The sequence below is a fragment of the Mustela putorius genome, unplaced genomic scaffold, assembly GCF_011764305.1.
Source record: "Mustela putorius furo isolate JIRA1106 unplaced genomic scaffold, ASM1176430v1.1 tig00003974_pilon_pilon_pilon, whole genome shotgun sequence".
Lineage (NCBI taxonomy): Eukaryota > Metazoa > Chordata > Mammalia > Carnivora > Mustelidae > Mustela > Mustela putorius.
Window position 1 is genome coordinate 6,835,228 of NW_025422117.1, and position 6,827 is coordinate 6,842,054.

The window sequence follows — 6,827 nt, forward strand, 5'->3', positions numbered from 1 at the left end:
ACATTAATTTGAAAAGCTAAAGCAAATACATGCCTGTAACTGTATAAATATTTATATATATACCCGCATATTTCATCACTGTTTATATATTTACTATAGTTTTTTATAAACACACCTTAAAAATCATTAAATGCATCCCAATACTTTTCTGCCTCTTCATCAATCACTTAATATTGTTTGGATTAAATTCACAGTTTGTGTTTTAATCTCTTATGTGGTTGGTCAAACTGTACATTACATTAGAAGATGTGAGAGAAAAACTTTGTTTTTCTCTTTTTTTGTTACACTCCCCCCAAAAAAAGTTATACTCTGTGTCAGTTACCCTTTACATGATATTTCCATCATTATTTTCAACTTCATACATCTTGTAGTTCTCTACGCAGAGGATTTCAGCTTCTAGTGTTGTACATATCTACATCTTCTGGATGGGACTGTCCTTGATCCATGAGCTTGGGGTCAGGCATAAACTGTGTAGTACCTGAGGTGGATTCTGATTTTGTCTTTGTTTCAGAGCTGAGTTCTGCTGGCAAGGACACTGAATATTTCAGGCTGTCAGTTGTTTTTGCAGGTATTTCTAGTGCAGCAGAATTTCCTAGCTTCGATTTTCCTTTAGGTTTAGGAAGTGATTCTTCTTTGTTGCTTTCTCGTCCACAATGATTTAACTGCTTCATAAATTTGCTGGATTATAGTATATGACTTTTTCCCAGTTACCTTTGCAATTATTACTGACTGAACTGGGTAGCAAACAGTTGCTCCGAAGGTGGCCAGTCCCAGTGGATATGCAATTTTTTTTAAACCTAGAACCTTTTCTTGCTGAAACCAAGCCTGCCAATCCTGAAACTGTAATCACTCCAAGTTTTGGAAGAAAATCTTGAGGTGGATTCTTCAGTAGACATATGCATCTTTTCCAAATTGTACTGTATCCATTATCCCATTGTTCACAAACACATAAACACCCTTGCACCAGCCAATTTAATGACCAGTTGTACTGAGGATGGATGCAAAGCCCATTTCTAAATGACCAGGCTACTCTTCAACATATTTAGACTGCAGAGGTGGTGCAGTATATATGGGAAGCTGCTCTGGTTTTACTAGCTGCTTTTTGTATTTTTCTTCGTTAGCTGCAAGCACAGTTATAGATGCACATATCAGACCTGTAGGTATGGTTGCCAGCTTTCCCATCCTAACGGCCACCATATCTGTGACCTTCTTCTATGTTTTTATCTAGGAATTTTATGGTAGGGGGAGAGAGAGCAGGGGGAGTGGGAGAGGGAAAAGGAGAGAGAGAATCGTAAGCAGGCTCCACTCCTGGTGCACAGCCCAATGTGAAGCTCAATCTCACAACCCTGAGATCATGACCTGAGCTGAAATCAAGACCTAGATGCTTAAATGACTGAGCCACCCAGGCACCCCTATTTCTAGTTAATTTTTATGAGTGGTATAAGATAAGAGTCTAGTTTCATTCTTTTACCTATGAATATGCAATATTTTCAGCACAATTTATTGAAGAGAGTGTCTTTTCTCAATTGGAGTATTCTTGGCTCCAATGTCAAATACTCATTGACTGTATATGCATAGGTTTATTTCTGGGCTCCTGATTCTGTTTCATTGTTCCACATCTGTTTTTATGTCAGTAACATACTATTTTAACTGCCATCATTTTATAATATAGCTTGAAATCAAGAAGCTATGTAGTTTGATGGTCTTCATTAAGATTTTTCAACATACAAATAAAATTGCCATGACCTTTGTAAATGATCTCCCAACCTCTTAATTTATTCTTTATTCTCTTTGAAGTTTTTACATGCTCACTTTAAGTAATATTTAGAGTTATGCATTATTGTTCAAAAAATGAGCAAGCATAAAGTTCTGTATTGACTATGCCAACTATACAAATAAAGAGAAATGACATAAAAATAAAATAAAAGCACTGGAGAGATGAAAAAGAGGGCTTCATAAGATTCACATATTAAAACAGAAATCCTTGTCATCAAAATTTTATAGGCCCTTGAATACTTTCTTCTTGTTATGAAGAATCCTAATGTCTTACTCTATAAAATATGGCTCAAGCATATTGATTTATCCTATCTTTGGAAATTCTGTATCTCATTTTATAGAGTTAATTCAATCTCTAAAGTACACATTTCCTATTTTCTCCCATAATGTAAGACTTTGGAGTCCTTCCCCTTTTCTTGTTCAAATGTGATTCATCACATGCTTCAGTGAGAAGATATTATTATTATTATTATTAAATAGAAATCAGTAATATATTGACCCCTGCAACATGAATTTGTCACACACATATTTATGATAAATGTTCCATTCCCATACTTTTTCAACTGTTTCCTGGTATTTACTCACATAATCTGAATTTTGAATCCAAACTACCAAACATTATTTAAAATGTGCTACTGAGAGTACACATGGATTTCCATAAATGTCACACATTCAACATATAACATCTTGGTACCCTAGATAGGAAAATGACATATGTCAACACCTAAAAATTGCCATCTAACTCTTCCTTTATACAGAGTTCACATTATCATAAATAAATCAGAAATAGCTTCTGCAGATCTTCAGGTTACTAAGGAGGATTTGCCCTATTAGTCATAGTAAATCCCAAGTAGTTCCATCTGCTGCTTGTTTCACAATGGTTCAAGGTCTCAGTCATTTCATATCATTCACTAACTAACACTTGTCTGATTTTTTAAAAAATATTTTATTTATGGGGCACCTGGGTGGCTCAGTGGGTTAAAGCCTCTGCCTTCATCTCAGGTCATGATCTCAGGGTTCTGGGAATGAGCCCCGCATCAGGCACTCTGCTCAGCAAGGAGCCTGCTTCCTCTTCTCCCTCTCTGCCTGCCTCTCTGCCTACTTGCGATCTCTGTCTGTCAAATAAAAAAATAAATAAAATCTTTAAAAAATAATAAAAATATTTTATTTATTTATTTGAGAGAGGGAGAAAGAAAGCAGGTGAGCACAGCAGGGAGAGGGAGAGGGAGAAGCAGACTCCCTGCTGAGCGGGTAGCCTGATTCAGGCCTCAACCCCAGGACCCCAGGATCATGAACTGAGCCAAAGGCAGAGGCTTAAATGACTGGGCCACCTAGGTGCCACAACACTTACCTGAGTTTATATCACAAACATTTGCTTAGTTAAGCAATTTCCCCATATGTATCTAGACTGGATAGTCCCAAAGTGAAGCAAAACCTTCATTCACAGAAACCATGATAAATGATATAACTTTTTTCTCTAATTTTATGAAATTCAGAAAAAATCAAGACACTTCAGATAAAAAGCACATAGTCTAATGTGTTATAAAATAATCCATGTAACTCTTTAAATATAAAAAGTACTACAGTATAAGGATTACCAAACATCACAGTTTAAGAAAACCATAAAACCACATTGCTAAAATAGAAGACATGGTCTAAGGAAAGTTAGTGTTAGACCATGGCCAGTAATCAGCTTTTTAGATTTTATTTCTCCTACATTTTAATTTCTTTTAAACAAAGGACTTTTGTTACAATCCTTGAAACACTTGAAACTTCAATACAAGAGTGAAAAAAATCCACTGGCTTTCATTTTGGCCTCAACATTTTCTCCCTCCCGAGGAGCCTTCCATTTACTTTCTACTCACAGCTTGGAACAGGGATCAAAATTGAACTCCTTTTCCTTTCAATACCAACTATTTTTCAGCCAGGACTGTACATCTCATTTCAGTCATTCTAAATTAAATTATTTATAAGAAACCTTATTTGGGTATAACCACATTATCCCATGCAAAAACAAACAAACAAGCAAACAAAAAAAAATGCTACTTTCTATTTTAAAGATTATCCAATTACATCACAAATTCCTTCCAAAAGGATATTTTACTTTTCTTTGTTTCTAAGATACTTGAGAAAACTCTTTTCTCTGATATCTATATATCAATACATCTATCTATCTATCTTCCTTTCTTCCTACTAAGGTTGACCCGTTATTACACCGTTTTCACCTACCATGTACTGAGACATTTTCAACTGCTTTGCTTTGTTCTTCTTCAAGTTTGCTTTTGTTGTTGACATAATCACACCCTTGGTTCTGCCTGCCACTGCTCCATCATCTTGTTCTTCTGTCGTCTTCTATTGAACCTGAGTATCCCTTAGAAACAGAGAAAAAAATAAATGAAACAGGCTTAGGCATCAACTTTTCATTGTGGTTAAACACGATAGAACAAATCACATCTTTTATAAAAATCTGTGTGAACTCAAATAACAAGGACAACACAAAAATATTTACACAGAGATACAATGATTTACACTGAAATAACAGACATCTTTCTAGTCAATATTACTTTGATTAAACTAAGAAACGTGTATATCTAAGAAAGTTAGATACATTGTTTTCCTTTCTTGGCTGTACATTTTTAATTGGAAATGTACTTCATATACATTAATTGAGATTTAACTACATAAGTCAAAATCCTGTAAAAATCCTATAAAAAATCCAATCACGGACTTATGTTCCAGTCATGGAGCACCTAATAATATATATTTAATATACAGATATTAAATATATCTCATATACTACATATACAGATATTAAATATATGCCAGGGGAAATAAGTCTTCATTTTTAGACATAACTAGAAAACTTTACTATAGCAGTTACTATTAAGTATTTATTTGTAGTCATTCTCTCTAAAATAAAGGGTTATTAATAAGAGAGCATATATATATGTTAAAAACTTTAATTAAAATAAATGTTCACTTTATTATACATGAAACCAAATGACTCAGAGTCTTACGTTGCAGTAGGAATCCATTTAAGTATAAATTCCCAATATGCAGGAGCCATCTGAGTTATTAAATGTGCCCTTTAACTCATAAATACTACACATTATGGGCTGGATTGTGTTTTATATATTGAAAGTCCTAACCCCCAGTATCTCAGAATGTGACATTATTTGAAAATAGGATTGTTGAAGATATCATTAGTTAGGATGAAGTCATACCGGAGTAGGATAGGCCCCTAATCCAATAAGACCTATGTCCTTATTAAAAGGGGATATTTGGACACTGACAGGCACACAGGAAGAACACTATACAAAGATGAAGGGAGAGATCAAGGTGATGCGGCAGAAGCCAGGGGAATGCCAAAGATTGCCAGCAAACCCCCAGAAGCTAAGAGAGAAGCCAGAAGCTCCTTTATGGCTCTCAGAAGGAATCCTACTGACACCTTGATCTCAGACTTCTAGCCACCCCAACTGTGAGACAATAGATTTCTCTTTAAGCTGACTAAGACAGCTTTCATAGTCCCCTCAGCTTGACTAAACTTTAGGCAGGTTTCTTCCTGACTCTTTGTTCCTGAGCTTATTTTAGCTCATTTACTTTAGAAAACTTGCAATTATTTACTTTTTATTCTCTACCCCTTAGAGATGTAAATCTTTCCCCCTCCTCTTTCTCAAAGACATGGGAGACATTCCTTTGAAAAGTAGATATCAAGAAAAATAGGGTCCCAATATCCTCAGGCTGAGAGACTTCTTTAAGCAGGAACTGAAAAACATGGATGACCTAATCACATTGGCCAATCTATCTTCCATTGTCTTGTACTTTTCCAGTAGCTTACCCCACTGCTGAAAAACTTTCCTGTCCTTTTTAAAAAAAAATTTTTTTTAATTTTTATTTTTTATAAACATATATTTTTATCCCCAGGGGTACAGGTCTGTGAATCACCACGTTTACACACTTCACAGCACTCACCATAGAACATACCCTCCCCAATGTCCATAACCAGACCCCCCTCTCCCAACCCAAACCATAAGTGACTCTTAATCTCACAAAACTTTCCTGCCTTTTGTCTGAACAAACATGAGTTCAATCTCTCATCCTTATTGCATTAGTCTTGAATAAAGTCTTACTTGCCTATTTTACTCTGTCCAATTCTATTTTTCATTGACAAAGCCACCCAGTTTGCAGTACATTGTTACAGCTACCCTAGTAAACTACTCTGATAAGTAGCGTCCATTGAATGTCTGGTAAATTAATAAGGCAGAGAGCTTCAAATACTAGATTTAGAAAGAGTGGACTTAAAAAGAGCAAGAGTCCTCTCTCTAGAATTTTTTAGCTAGAATTACCCTTGGTAATTACCCTTGTTTTATACATACCTAAGAAAAAGCATTGGCAGCTAAAAACAATATAAAAAGACCATCAACTACAACATTATATGGAAACACAAATCAGATAAGATAGTAAAGTACTTAGGGCAGAGCTTAACAACTATTTATGATCTCAAATGTTAGTCATGTGTGTTTGTATATATGTATATACATGCGTGTATGTATAAATGTGTATATATACACGTATATGTATTTATGTATATACACACATATATTTGAGTCATTACTATTGGATACACATATTTCAAGTTTTGTGCAGAGGTAGGTATAATTAATATTAATGTAAAAGCACTAAATGATAATCTGACATTTTAATTTTCATTTTCCTTGTGGGCAGATACTAAAAAATCCTTGAGATCTCATTGGCTTATAACTCTTCAGCCAATCCCTACCACAGATAAAGTCAATAAAGTCAACCAACACAAGAAATTTTCCTTAGATGCACTGTAGCATCAAATCTCACAGTTCTCCACTAACAATATGCAAGTATTTGTCACTTTGTTTCACTCATCATACTTCTCAGGCCACTGTTCTTTTAGTCATACTATTCCCCTTTCCAGGAAAGCCCTTGACCACTTTTCTTTACCTACTACGCTCTTAGTAACTTCCTCAAGAGTCCTCAGGCTCCCTCTCTTCTACCAAGTCCACCTTAAGTGTGGAAGC

At 35.1% G+C, this 6,827-nt stretch overlaps 1 pseudogene; it reads right to left on the reverse strand.

Annotated features, from left to right (window-relative positions):
• Nucleotides 1-389: 389 nt before the first annotated feature.
• Nucleotides 390-1,197, reverse strand: LOC101678764 (annotated as a pseudogene).
• Between the last annotated feature and the right edge of the window lie 5,630 nt (nt 1,198-6,827).